This window comes from Phyllobates terribilis, unplaced genomic scaffold, assembly GCF_046119375.1.
Source record: "Phyllobates terribilis strain yellow unplaced genomic scaffold, ASM4611937v1 Scaffold_304__1_contigs__length_2301189, whole genome shotgun sequence".
NCBI lineage: Eukaryota > Metazoa > Chordata > Amphibia > Anura > Dendrobatidae > Phyllobates > Phyllobates terribilis.
The window spans coordinates 388,236-403,459 of NW_027363064.1; positions in this window are offsets into that span (position 1 = coordinate 388,236).

The following is a 15,224-nucleotide window of genomic DNA, read 5'->3' on the forward strand; positions in this document are numbered from 1 at the left end:
TATCCTCCAGTCACCTCAAGAGCTGCACTCACTATTATTTTGTTACATCGTATCTTATCCTCCATTCACCTCCAGAGCTGCAGTCACTATTCTGCTGTTACATCGTGTCTTATCCTCCAGTCACCTCAAGAGCTGCACTCACTATTATTTTGTTACATCGTATCTTATCCTCCATTCACCTCCAGAGCTGCAGTCACTATTCTGCTGTTACATCGTGTCTTATCCTCCGTTCACCTCCAGAGCTGCAGTCACTATTCTGCTGTTACATCGTGTCTTATCCTCCAGACACCTCCAGAGCTGCAGACACTATTCTGCTGTTACATCGTGTCTTATCCTCCAGTCACCTCCAGAGCTGCAGACACTATTCTGCTGTTACATCGTGTCTTATCCTCCAGTCACCTCCAGAGCTGCAGACACTATTCTGCTGTTACATCGTGTCTTATCCTCCAGTCGCCTCCAGAGCTGCGTCTCTATTCTGCTGTTACATCAGGTCTTATCCTCCAGTCACCTCCAGATCTGCACTCCCTATTATGCTGTTACATCAGGTCTTATCCTCCAGTCACCTCCAGAGCTGCAGTCACTGTTCTGCTGTTACATCGTGTCTTATCCTCCAGCCACCTCCAGAGCTGCACTCACTATTCTGCTGTTACATCGTGTCATATCCTCCAGACACCTCCAGAGCTGCAGACACTATTCTGCTGTTACATCGTGTCTTATCCTCCAGCCACCTCGAGAGCTGCACTCACTATTCTGCTGTTACATCGTGTCTTATCCTCCAGACACCTCCAGAGCTGCAGACACTATTCTGCTGTTACATCGTGTCTTATCCTCCAGTCACCTCCAGATCTGCACTCACTATTCTGCTGTTACATCGTGTCTTATCCTCCAGACCCCTCCAGAACTGCACTCACTATTCTGCTGTTACATTGTGTCTTATCCTCCAGTCACCTCAAGAGCTGCACTCACTATTCTGCTGTTACATCGTGTTGTATACTCCAGTCATCTCCAGAGCTCCAGTCTCTATTCTGCTGTTACATCGTATCTTATCCTCCGTTCACCTCCAGAGCTGCAGTCACTATTCTGCTGTTACATCGTGTCTTATCCTCCAGACACCTCCAGAGCTGCAGACACTATTCTGTTGTTACATCACGTCTTATCCTCCAGTCACCTCCAGAGCTGAAATCACTATTCTGCTGTTACATCGTGTCTTATCCTCCGTTCACTTCCAGAGCTGCACTCACTATTCTGCTGTTACATCGTGTCTTATCCTCCAGTCACCTCCAGAGCTGCAGTCACTATTCTGCTGTTATATCGTGTCTTATCCTTCAGTCACGTCAAGAGCTGAACTCACTATTATTTTGTTACATCGTATCTTATCCTCCAGTCACCTCCAGAGCTGCAGTCAATATTGTGCTGTTACATCGTGTCTTATACTCCAGTCATCTCCAGAGCTACAGTCATTATTCTGCTGTTACATCATGTCATATCCTCCAGTCACCTCCAGAGCTGCACTCTCTATTCTGCTGTTACATCATGTTTTATCCTCCAGTCACCTCCAGAGCTGCACTCACTATTCTGATTTTACATCACGTCTTATCCTCCAGTCACCTCCAGAGCTGCTCTCACTATTCTGCTGTTACATCGTGTCTTATCCTCCAGTCACCTCCAGAGCTGCGTCACTATTCTGCTGTTACATCAGGTCTTATCCTCCAGTCACCTCCAGATCTGCACTCACTATTCTGCTGTTACATTGTGTCTTATCCTCCAGTCACCTCCAGAGCTCTAGTCACTATTCTGCTGTTACATCATTTCTTATCCTCCAGCCACCTCCAGAGCTGCAGTCACTAATCTGCTGTTTCATCGTGTCTTATCCTCCAGTCACCTCCTGAGCTGTAGTCACTATTCTGCTGTTTCATCGTGTCTTATCCTCCTGTCACCTCCAGAGCTGAAGTCACCATTCTGCTGTTACATCATGTCTTATCCTCCAGTCACCTCCAGAGCTACACTAACTATTCTGCTGTTACATAGTGTATTATCCTCCAGTCACCTCCAGAGCTGCACTCACTATTCTGCTGTTACATCATGTCTTATCCTCCTGTCACCTCCAGAGCTGCAGTCACTATTCTGCTGTTACATCATCTATTATCCTCCAGCCACCTCCAGAGCTAGTCACTATTCTACTGTTACATCGTGTATTATCCTCCAGTTACCTCCAGAGCTGAATTCACCATTCTGCTTTTACATCATGTCTTATCTTCCAGTCACCTCCAGAGCTGCAGTCACTATTCTGCTGTTACATCAGGTCTTATCCTCCTGTCACCTCCAGAGCTGCAATCACTATTCTACTGTTACATCCTGTCTTATCCTCCAGTCACCTCCAGAGCTGCAGTCACTATTCTGCTGTTACATCATCTATATTCCTCCAGTCACCTCAAGAGCTGCACTCTCTATTCTGCTGTTACATCGTATCTTATCGTCCAGTCAGCTCCAGAGCTGCACTCACTATTCTGCTGTTACTTCATGTTTTATCCTTCAGTCACCTCCAGAGCTGCAGTCACTGTTCTGCTGTTACATCATGTCTTATCCTCCAGCCACCTCCAGAACTGCACTCACTATTCTGCTGTTACATCATGTCTTATCCTCCAGTCACCTCCAGAGCTGCAGTCACTATTCTGCTGTTACATCAGGTCTTATCCTCCACTCACCTCCAGAGCTGCAGTCACTATTCTGCTGTTACATCATGTCTTATCCTCCAGTCACCTCCAGAGCTGCTGTCACTATTCTGCTGTTACATCAGGTCTTATCCTCCATTCACCTCCATAGATGGACTCACTATTCTACTGTTACATCGTGTCTTATCCTCCAGTTACCTCCAGAGCTGAATTCATCATTCTGCTGTTACATCATGTCTTATCCTCCAGTCACCTACAGAGCTGCACTCACCATTCTGCTGTTAAATCATGTCTTATCTTCCACTCACCTCCAGAGCTGCAGTCACTATTCTACTGTTACATCAGGTCTTATCCTCCAGTCACCTCCGGAGCTGCAATCATTATTCTGCTGTTACATCGTGTCTTATCCTCCTGTTACCTCCAGAGCTGCAATTACTATTCCACTGTTACATCATGTCTTATCCTCCAGTCACCTCCAGAGCTGCACTCACTATTCTGCTGTTACATCGTATCTTATCCTCCAGTCAACTACTGAGCTGCACTCACTATTCTGCTGTTAAATCATAAAACCTACAAAAGACAAAAGACAAAAATATATCTCATACCCTACCATCATTATATATAAATGTAAAGCAAAGTTGCATAATAAATATAGGGTACTTAGTGAACTATTTTTGATCAAAAAAAGTATACAAGCCGTCCCACCAGCGGCAAGGTGACCCTAAATTGGGACGGTACCTATACTGCCTATATTAAAAACCTTACTGTATATCAAAGTTGAAGCAATGCATATAAAAGGGTAGACAAATAGGACCGGGTCCCAACTCCAGACCACCCAGGCCCGTGGTAAGCTACATATATACCAGTCAGCTCAACAAAGGGGATGCCACACCCTTAAATTGCACAGAATGCAAACAAGACAAAAAAACAGGCAATGTGAACTGAGGTCTAAGATGGTAGACATGCAAGAAATAGGAGCATGTTCACACTAGCAAAAAAGAAACAAAACCTACAAAAGACAAAAATATATCTCATACCCTACCATCATTATATATAAATGTAAAGCAAAGTTGCATAATAAATATAGGGTACTTAGTGAACTATTTTTGATCAAAAAAAGTATACAAGCCGTCCCACCAGCGGCAATTTAGGGTCACCTTGCCGCTGGTGGGACGGCTTGTATACTTTTTTTGATCAAAAATAGTTCACTAAGTACCCTATATTTATTATGCAACTTTGCTTTACATTTATATATAATGATGGTAGGGTATGAGATATATTTTTGTCTTTTGTAGGTTTTGTTTCTTTTTTGCTAGTGTGAACATGCTCCTATTTCTTGCATGTCTACCATCTTAGACCTCAGTTCACATTGCTTGGTTTGCTGTTAAATCATGTCTTATCCTCCAGCCACCTCCAGAGCTGCACTCACTATTCTGCTGTTAAATCATGTCTTATCCTCCAGAGCTGCAGTCACTGTTCTGCTGTTACATCATGTCTTATCCTCCAGTCACCTCATGAGCTGCACTCGCTATTCTGCTGTTACATCGTGTCTTATCCTCCAGTCACCTCCAGAGCTGCACTCACTATTCTGCTGTTACATCATGTTTTATCCGCCAGTCACCTCCAGAGCTGCACTCACTATTCTGCTGTTACATCGTGTCTTATCCTCCAGTCACCTCCAGAGCTACGTCACTATTCTGCTGTTACATCAGGTCTTATCCTCCAGTCACCTCCAGATGTGCACTCACTATTCTGCTGTTACATCGCCTCTTATCCTCCAGAGCTGCACTCATCATTCTGCTGTTACATTGTGTCTTATCCTCCAGTCACCTCCAGAGCTGTAGTCACTATTCTGCTGTTACATCATGTCTTATCCGCCAGCCACCTCCAGAGCTGTAGTCTCTTTTCTGCTGTTAAATCGTGTCTTATCCTCCAGTCACCTCCTGAGCTGTAGTCACTATTCTGCTGTTACATCAGGTCTTATCCTCCTGTCACCTCCAGAGCTGAAGTCACCATTCTGCTGTTACATCATGTGTTATCCTCCAGTCACCTTCAGAGCTACACTATTCTGCTGTTACATAGTGTATTATCCTCCAGCCACCTCCAGAGCTGCAGTCACTATTCTGCTGTTACATCATGTCTTATCCTCCTGTCACCTCCAGAGCTGCAGTCACTATTCTGCTGTTACATCAGGTCTTATCCTCTAGTCACCTCCAGAGCGGCAATCATTATTCTGCTGTTACATCGTGTCTTATCCTCCTGTCACCTCCAGAGCTGCAATCACTATTCTACTGTTACATCCTGTCTTATCCTCCAGTCACCTCCAGAGCTGCACTCACTATTCTGCTGTTACATCATCTATATTCCTCCAGTCACCTCAAGAGCTGCACTCTCTATTCTGCTGTTACTTCATGTCTTATCCTCCAGCCACCTCCAGAGCTGCACTCACTATTCGGCTATTACATCATGTCTTATTCTCCAGTCACCTCCAGAGCTGCAGTCACTATTCTGCTGTTACATGGTGTCTTATCCTCCAGCCACCTCCAGAGCTGCAGTCACTATTCTGCTGTCACATCAGGTCTTATCCTCCACTCACCTTGTGAGCTGCAGTCACTATTCTGCTGTTACATCATGTCTTATCCTCCAGTCACCTCCAGAGCTGCTGTCACTATTCTGCTGTTACATCAGGTCTTATCCTCCATTCACCTCCAGAGATGCACTCACTATTCTGTTACATCGTATCCTATCCTCCAGTCAACTCCAGAGCTGCACTCACTCTTCTGCTTTTAAATCATGTCTTATCCTCCAGCCACCTTCAGAGCTGCACTCACTATTCTGCTGTTACATCGTGTCCTATCCTCCAGTCACCTCCAGAGCTGCACTCACTATTCTGCTGTTACATCGTGTCCTATCCTCCAGTCACCTCCAGAGCTGCAGTCACTATTCTGCTGTTACATGGTGTCTTATCCTCCAGCCACCTCTAGAGCTGCAGTCACTATTCTGCTGTTACATCAGGTCTTATCCTCCACTCACCTCCAGAGCTGCAGTCACTATTCTGCTGCTACATCATGTCTTATCCTCCAGTCACCTCCAGAGCTGCTGTCACTATTCTGCTGTTACATCAGGTCTTATCCTCCATTCACCTCCAGAGATGCACTCACTATTCTACTGTTAAATCGTGTCTTATCCTCCAGTTTCCTCCAGAGCTGAATTCACCATTCTGCTGTTACATCATGTCTTATCCTCCTGTCACCTACAGAGCTGCACTCACCATTCTGCTGTTAAGTCATGTCTTATCTTCCAGTTACCTCCAGAGCTGCAGTCAGTATTCTGTTGTTACATCAGATCTTATCCTCCAGTCACCTCCAGAGCTGCAATCATTATTCTGCTGTTACATCGTGTCTTATCCTCCTGTCACCTCCAGAGCTGCAATCACTATTCCACAGTTACATCATGTCTTATCCTCCAGTCACATCCAGAGCTGCAGTCACTATTCTGCTGTTACATCGTGTCTTATCCTCCAGCCACCTCCAGAGCTGCAGTCACTATTCTGCTGTTACATCAGGTCTTATCCTCCAGTCACCTCCAGAGCTGCTGTCACTATTCTGCTGTTAAATCATGTCTTATCCTCCAGTCACCTCATGAGCTGCAGTCACTATTCTGCTGTTACATCATGTCTTATCCTCCAGTCTCCTCCAGAGCTGCAGTCACTATTCTGCCGTTACATCGTGTCTTATCCTCCAGTCACATCCAGAGCTGCAGTCACTATTCTGCTGTTACATCGTGTCTTATCCTCCAGCCACCTCCAGAGCTGCAGTCACTATTCTGCTGTTACATCAGGTCTTATCCTCCACTAACCTCCAGAGCTGCAGTCACTATTCTGATGTTACATCAGGTCTTATCCTCCAGTCACCTCCAGAGCTGCTGTCACTATTCTGCTGTTAAATCATGTCTTATCCTCCAGTCACCTCATGAGCTGCAGTCACTATTCTGCTGTTACATCGTGTCTTGTCCTCCAGTCACCTCCAGAGCTGCACTCACTATTATGCTGTTACTTCATGTCTTATCCTCCACTCATCTCCAGAGCTGCAGTCAGTATTCTGCTGTTACATCATGTCTTATCCTCCAGTCACCTCCAGAGCTGCACTCACTATTATGCTGTTACTTCATGTCTTATCCTCCAGTCACCTCAAGAGCTGCACTCACTTTTCTGCTGTTACATTGTGTCTTATCCTCCAGTCACCTCAAGAACTGCACTCACTATTCTGCTGTTACCTCATGTCCTATCTACCAGTCACCTCCAGAGCTGCACTGACTATTCTGCTGTTACATCGTGTCTTATCCTCCAGTCACCTCCAGAGCTGCACTCACTATTCTGCTGTTACATCGTGTCTTATACTCCAGTTACCTCCAGAGCTCCTGTCACTATTCTGCTGTTACATCATGTCTTATCCTCCAGTCACCTCCAGAGCTGCACTCACTATTCTGCTGTTACATCATGTCTTATCCTCCAGTCACCTCCAGAGCTACAGTTACTATTCTGCTGTTACATCATCTATTATCCTCCAGCCACCTCCAGAGCTACAGTCACTATTCTACTGTTACATCGTGTATTATCCTCCAGAGCTGAATTCACCATTCTGCTGTTACATCCTGTCTTATCCTCCAGTCACCTCCAGAGCTGCAGTCACTATTCTGCTGTTACATCATCTATATTCCTCCAATCACCTCAAGAGCTGCACTCTCTATTCTACTGTTACATCGTGTCTTATCCTCCAGTTACCTCCAGAGCTGAATTCACCATTCTGCTGTTACATCATGTCTTATCCTCCACTCATCTCCAGAGCTGCAGTCACTATTCTGCTGTTACATCATCTATATTCCTCCAATCACCTCAAGAGCTGCAGTCACTATTCTGCTGTTACATCATGTCTTATCCTCCACTCATCTCCAGAGCTGCAGTCACTATTCTGCTGTTACATCATGTCTTATCCTCCAGTCACCTCCAGAGCTGCACTCACTATTCTGCTGTTACATCGTGTCCTATCCTCCAGTCACCTCCAGAGCTGCACTCACTATTCTGCTGTTACATCAGGTCTTATCCTCCACTCACCTCCAGAGCTGCAGTCACTATTCTGCTGTTACATCATGTCTTATCCTCCAGTCACCTCCAGAGCTGCTGTCACTATTCTGCTGTTACATCAGGTCTTATCCTCCATTCACCTCCAGAGATGCACTCACTATTCTACTGTTACATCGTGTCTTATCCTCCAGTTACCTCCAGAGCTGAATTCACCATTCTGCTGTTACATCATGTCTTATCCTCCAGTCACCTACAGAGCTGCACTCACCATTCTGCTGTTAAATCATTTCTTATCCTCCAGTCACCTCCAGAGCTGCAGTCACTACTCTGCTGTGACATCGTGTCTTATCCTCCTGTCACCTCCAGAGCTGCAATCACTATTCCACTGTTACATCATGTCTTATCCTCCAGTCACCTCCAGAGCTGCACTCACTATTCTGCTGTTACATCGTATCTTATCCTCCAGTCAACTCCAGAGCTGCACTCACTATTCTGCTGTTAAATCATGTCTTATCCTCCAGCCACCTCCAGAGCTGCACTCACTATTCTGCTGTTACATCATGTCTTATCCTCCAGTCTCCTCCAGAGCTGCAGTCACTATTCTGCCGTTACATCGTGTCTTATCCTCCAGTCACCTCCAGAGCTGCAGTCACTATTCTGCTGTTACATCGTGTCTTATCCTCCAGCCACCTCCAGAGCTGCAGTCACTATTCTGCTGTTACATCAGGTCTTATCCTCCAGTCACCTCCAGAGCTGCAGTCACTATTCTGCTGTTACATCATGTCTTATCCTCCAGTCACCTCCAGAGCTGCTCTCACTATTCTGCTGTTACATCATGTTTTATCCGCCAGTCACCTCCAGAGCTGCACTCACTATTCTGCTGTTACATCATGTCTTATCCTCCAGTCACTTCCTGAAGTGCAGTCACTATTCTGCTGTTACATCGTGTCTTATCCTCCAGTCACCTCCAGAGCTGCGTCACTATTCTGCTGTTATATCAGGTCTTATCCTCCAGTCACCTCCAGATCTGCACTCACTATTCTGCTGTTACATCAGGTCTTATCCTCCAGTCACCTCCAGATGTGCACTCACTATTCTGCTGTTACATCGCCTCTTATCCTCCAGTCGCCTCCAGAGCTGTAGTCACTATTCTGCTGTTACATCATGTCTTATCCTCCAGCCACCTCCAGAGCTGTAGTCTCTTTTCTGCTGTTACATAATTTCTTATCCTCCAGCCACCGCCAGAGCTGCAGTCACTATTCTGCTGTTTCATCGTGTCTTATCCTCCAGACACCTCCAGAGCTGTAGTCACTATTCTGCTGTTACATCGTGTCTTATCCTCCAGTCACCTCCTGAGCTGTAGTCTCTATTCTGCTGTTTCATCGTGTCTTATCCTCCTGTCACCTCCAGAGCTGAAGTCACCATTCTGCTGTTAAATCATGTCTTATCCTCCAGTCACCTCCAGAGCTACACTAACTATTCTGCTGTTACATAGTGTATTATCCTCCAGTCACCTCCAGAGCTGCACTCACTATTCTGCTGTTACATCATCTATTATCATCCAGCCACCTCCAGAACTACAGTCACTATTCTACTGTTACATCGTGTATTATCCTCCAGTCACCTCCAGAGCTGAATTCACCATTCTGCTGTTACATCATGTCTTATCTTCCACTCACCTCCAGAGCTGCAGTCACTATTCTGCTGTTACATCATGTCTTATCCTCCAGCCACCTCCAGAGCTGCACTCACTATTCTGCTATTACATCATGTCTTATCCTCCAGTCACCTCCAGAGCTGCTGTCACTATTCTGCCATTACATCGTGTCTTATCCTCCAGTCACCTCCAGAGCTGCAGTCACTATTCTGCTGTTACATGGTGTCATATCCTCCAGCCACCTCCAGAGCTGCTGTCACTCTTCTGCTGTTACATCAGGTCTTATCCTCCATTCACCTCCAGAGATGCACTCACAATTCTCTGTTATATGGTGTCTTATCCTCCAGCCACCTCCAGAGCTGCAATCATTATTCTGCTGTTACATCGTGTCTTATCCTCCTGTCACCTCCAGAGCTGCAATCACTATTCCACTGTTACATCATGTCTTATCCTCCAGTCACCTCCAGAGCTACACTCACTATTCTGCTGTTACATCGTATCTTATCCTCCAGTCAACTCCAGAGCTGCACTCACTATTCTGCTGTTAAATCATGTCTTATCCTCCAGCCACCTTCAGAGCTTCACTCACTATTCTGCTGTTACATCATGTCTTATCCTCCAGTCTCCTCCAGAGCTGCAGTCACTATTCTGCCGTTACATCGTGTCTTATCCTCCAGTCACCTCCAGAGCTGCAGTCACTATTCTGCTGTTACATCGTGTCTTATCCTCCACTCACCTCCAGAGCTGCAGTCACTATTCTGATGTTACATCAGGTCTTATCCTCCAGTCACCTCCAGAGCTGCTGTCACTTTTCTGTTGTTACATCAGGTCTTATACTCCGTTCACCTCCAGAGATGCACTCACTATTCTGCTGTTACATCTTGTCTTATCCTCCAGTCACCTCCAGAGCTGCAGTCACTATTCTGCTGTTACATCGTGTCTTATCCTCCAGTCACCTCAAGAGCTGCAGTCACTATTCTGCTGTTACATCATGTCTTATCTTCCAGTCACCTCATGAGCTGCAGTCACTATTCTGCTGTTACATCGTGTCTTGTCCTCCAGTCATCTCCAGAGCTGCAGTCACTATTCTGCTGTTACATCATGTCTTTTCCTCCAGTCACCTACAGAGCTGCACTCACTATTCTGCTGTTACATCGTGTCCTATCCTCCAGTCTCCTCCAGAGCTGCAGTCACTATTCTGCTGTTACAAGGTGTCTTATCCTCCAGCCACCTCCAGAGCTGCAGTCACTATTCTGCTGTTACATCAGGCCTTATCCTCCACTCACCTCCAGAGCTGCAGTCACTATTCTGCTGCTACATCATGTCTTATCCTCCAGTCACTTCCAGAGCTGCTGTCACTATTCTGCTGTTACATCAGGTCTTATCCTCCATTCACCTCCAGAGATGCACTCACTATTCTACTGTTAAATCGTGTCTTATCCTCCAGTTACCTCTAGAGCTGAATTCACCATTCTGCTGTTACATCATGTCTTATCCTCCAGTCACCTACAGAGCTGCACTCACCATTCTGCTGTTAAGTCATGTCTTATCTTCCAGTTACCTCCAGAGCTGCAGTCACTATTCTGCTGTTACATCAGATCTTATCCTCCAGTCACCTCCAGAGCTGCAATCATTATTCTGCTGTTACATCGTGTCTTATACTCCTGTCACCTCCAGAGCTGCAATCACTATTCCACTGTTACATCATGTCTTATCCTCCAGTCACCTCCAGAGCTGCACTCACTATTCTGCTGTTACATCGTATCTTATCCTCCAGTCAACTCCAGAGCTGCACTCATTATTCTGCTGTTAAATCATGTCTTATCCTCCAGTCTCCTCCAGAGCTGCAGTCACTATTCTGCCGTTACATCGTGTCTTATCCTCCAGTCACCTCCAGAGCTGCAGTCACTATTCTGCTGTTACATCGTGTCTTATCCTCCAGCCACCTCCAGAGCTGCTGTCACTATTCTGTTGTTACATCAGGTCTTATCCTCCGTTCACCTCCAGAGATGCACTCACTATTCTGCTGTTACATCGTGTCTTATCCTCCAGTCACCTCAAGAGCTGCAGTCACTATTCTGCTGTTACATCATGTCTTATCCTCCAGTCACCTCATGAGCTGCATTCACTATTCTGCTGTTACATCGTGTCTTGTCCTCCAGTCACCTCCAGAGCTGCACTCACTATTATGCTGTTACTTCATGTCTTATCCTCCACTCATCTCCAGAGCTGCAGTCACTATTCTGCTGTTACATCATGTCTTATCCTCCAGTCACCTCCAGAGCTGCACTCACTATTCTGCTGTTACATTGTGTCTTATCCTCCAGTAACCTCCAGAGCTGCACTCACTATTCTGCTGTTACATCGTGTCCTATCCTCCAGTCACCTCCAGAGCTGCAGTCACTATTCTGCTGTTACATCATCTATTATCCTCCAGCCACCTCCAGAGCTACAGTCACTATTCTACTGTTACATCGTGTATTATCTTCCAGAGCTGAATTCACCATTCTGCTGTTACATTGTGTCTTATCTTCCTGTCACCTCCAGAGCTGCAGTCACTATTCTGCTGTTACATCGTGTCTTATCCTCCTGTCACCTCCAGAGCTGCAGTCACTATTCTGCTGTTACATCATCTATATTCCTCCAATCACCTCAAAAGCTGCACTCTCTATTCTGCTGTTACATCGTATCTTATTGTCCAGTCAACTCCAGAGCTGCACTCACTATTCTGCTGTTATTTCATGTCTTATCCTTCAGTCACCTCCAGAGCTGCAGTCCCTATTCTGCCGTTACATCGTGTCTTATCCTCCAGTCACCTCCAGAGCTGCAGTCACTATTCTGCTGTTACATCGTGTCTTATCCTCCACTCATCTCCAGAGCTGCAGTCACTATTCTGCTGTTACATCATGTCTTATCCTCCAGTCACCTCCAGAGCTGCACTCACTATTCTGCTGTTACATCGTGTCCTATCCTCCAGTCACCTCCAGAGCTGCAGTCACTATTCTGCTGTTACATCATGTCTTATCCTCCAGTCACCTCCAGAGCTGCTGTCACTATTATGTTGTTACATCGTTTCTTATCCTCCATTCACCTCCAGAGATGCAATCACTGTTCTGCTGTTACATGGTGTCTTATCCTCCAGTCACCTCCAGAGCTGCAGTCACTATTCTGCTATTACTTCATGTCTTATCCTCCAGTCACCTCAAGAGCTGCACTCACTTTTCTGCTGTTGCATTATGTCTTATCCTCCAGTCACATCAAGAACTGCACTCACTATTCTGCTGTTACATCATGTCTTATCCTCCAGTCACCTCCAGATGTGCACTCACTATTCTGCTGTTACATCGCCTCTTATCCTCCAGTCGCCTCCAGAGCTGTAGTCACTATTCTGCTGTTACATCATGTCTTATCCTCCAGCCACCTCCAGAGCTGTAGTCTCTTTTCTGCTGTTACATAATTTCTTATCCTCCAGCCACCGCCAGAGCTGCAGTCACTATTCTGCTGTTTCATCGTGTCTTATCCTCCAGACACCTCCAGAGCTGTAGTCACTATTCTGCTGTTACATCGTATCTTATCCTCCAGTCACCTCCTGAGCTGTAGTCTCTATTCTGCTGTTTCATCGTGTCTTATCCTCCTGTCACCTCCAGAGCTGAAGTCACCATTCTGCTGTTAAATCATGTCTTATCCTCCAGTCACCTCCAGAGCTACACTAACTATTCTGCTGTTACATCATCTATTATCATCCAGCCACCTCCAGAACTACAGTCACTATTCTACTGTTACATCGTGTATTATCCTCCAGTTACCTCCAGAGCTGAATTCACCATTCTGCTGTTACATCATGTCTTATCTTCCAGTCACCTCCAGAGCTGCAGTCACTATTCTGCTGTTACATCAGGTCTTATCCTCTAGTCACCTCCAGAGCGGCAATCATTATTCTGCTGTTACATCGTGTCTTATCCTCCTGTCACCTCCAGAGCTGCAATCACTATTCTACTGTTACATCATCTATATTCCTCCAGTCACCTCAAGAGCTGCACTCTCTATTCTGCTGTTACATCGTGTCTTATCCTCCTGTCACCTCCAGAGCTGCAGTCACTGTTCTGCTGTTACATCATGTCTTATCCTCCAGCCACCTCCAGAGCTGCACTCACTATTCTGCTATTACATCATGTCTTATCCTCCAGTCACCTCCAGAGCTGCAGTCACTATTCTGCCGTTACATCGTGTCTTATCCTCCAGTCACCTCCAGAGCTGCAGTCACTATTCTGCTGTTACATGTTGTCTTATCCTCCAGCCACCTCCAGAGCTGCACTCACTATTCTGCTGTCACATCAGGTCTTATCCTCCACTCACCTCCAGAGCTGCAGTCACTATTCTGCTGTTACATCATGTCTTATCCTCCAGCCACCTCCAGAGCTGCACTCACTATTCTGCTATTACATCATGTCTTATCCTCCAGTCACCTCCAGAGCTGCAGTCACTATTCTGCCATTACATCGTGTCTTATCCTCCAGTCACCTCCAGAGCTGCTGTCACTCTTCTGCTGTTACATCAGGTCTTATCCTCCATTCACCTCTAGAGATGCACTCACAATTCTCTGTTATATGGTGTCTTATCCTCCAGCCACCTCCAGAGCTGCAATCACTATTCTGCTGTTAAATCGTATCTTATCCTCCAGTCAACTCCAGAGCTGCACTCACTATTCTGCTGTTAAATCATGTCTTATCCTCCAGCCACCTTCAGAGCTTCACTCACTATTCTGCTGTTACATCATGTCTTATCCTCCAGTCTCCTCCAGAGCTGCAGTCACTATTCTGCCGTTACATCGTGTCTTATCCTCCAGTCACCTCCAGAGCTGCAGTCACTATTCTGCTGTTACATCGTGTCTTATCCTCCACTCACCTCCAGAGCTGCAGTCACTATTCTGATGTTACATCAGGTCTTATCCTCCAGTCACCTCCAGAGCTGCTGTCACTATTCTGTTGTTACATCAGGTCTTATACTCCGTTCACCTCCAGAGATGCACTCACTATTCTGCTGTTACATCTTGTCTTATCCTCCAGTCACCTACAGAGCTGCACTCACTATTCTGCTGTTACATTGTGTCCTATCCTCCAGTCTCCTCCAGAGCTGCAGTCACTATTCTGCTGTTACAAGGTGTCTTATCCCCCAGCCACCTCCAGAGCTGCAGTCACTATTCTGCTGTTACATCAGGCCTTATCCTCCACTCACCTCCAGAGCTGCAGTCACTATTCTGCTGCTACATCATGTCTTATCCTCCAGTCACTTCCAGAGCTGCTGTCACTATTCTGCTGTTACATCAGGTCTTATCCTCCATTCACCTCCAGAGATGCACTCACTATTCTACTGTTAAATCGTGTCTTATCCTCCAGTTACCTCCAGAGCTGAATTCACCATTCTGCTGTTACATCATGTCTTATCCTCCAGTCACCTACAGAGCTGCACTCACCATTCTGCTGTTAAGTCATGTCTTATCTTCCAGTTACCTCCAGAGCTGCAGTCACTATTCTGCTGTTACATCAGATCTTATCCTCCAGTCACCTCCAGAGCTGCAATCATTATTCTGCTGTTACATCGTGTCTTATACTCCTGTCACCTCCAGAGCTGCAATCACTATTCCACTGTTACATCATGTCTTATCCTCCAGTCACCTCCAGAGCTGCACTCACTATTCTGCTGTTACATCGTATCTTATCCTCCAGTCAACTCCAGAGCTGCACTCATTATTCTGCTGTTAAATCATGTCTTATCCTCCAGTCTCCTCCAGAGCTGCAGTCACTATTCTGCC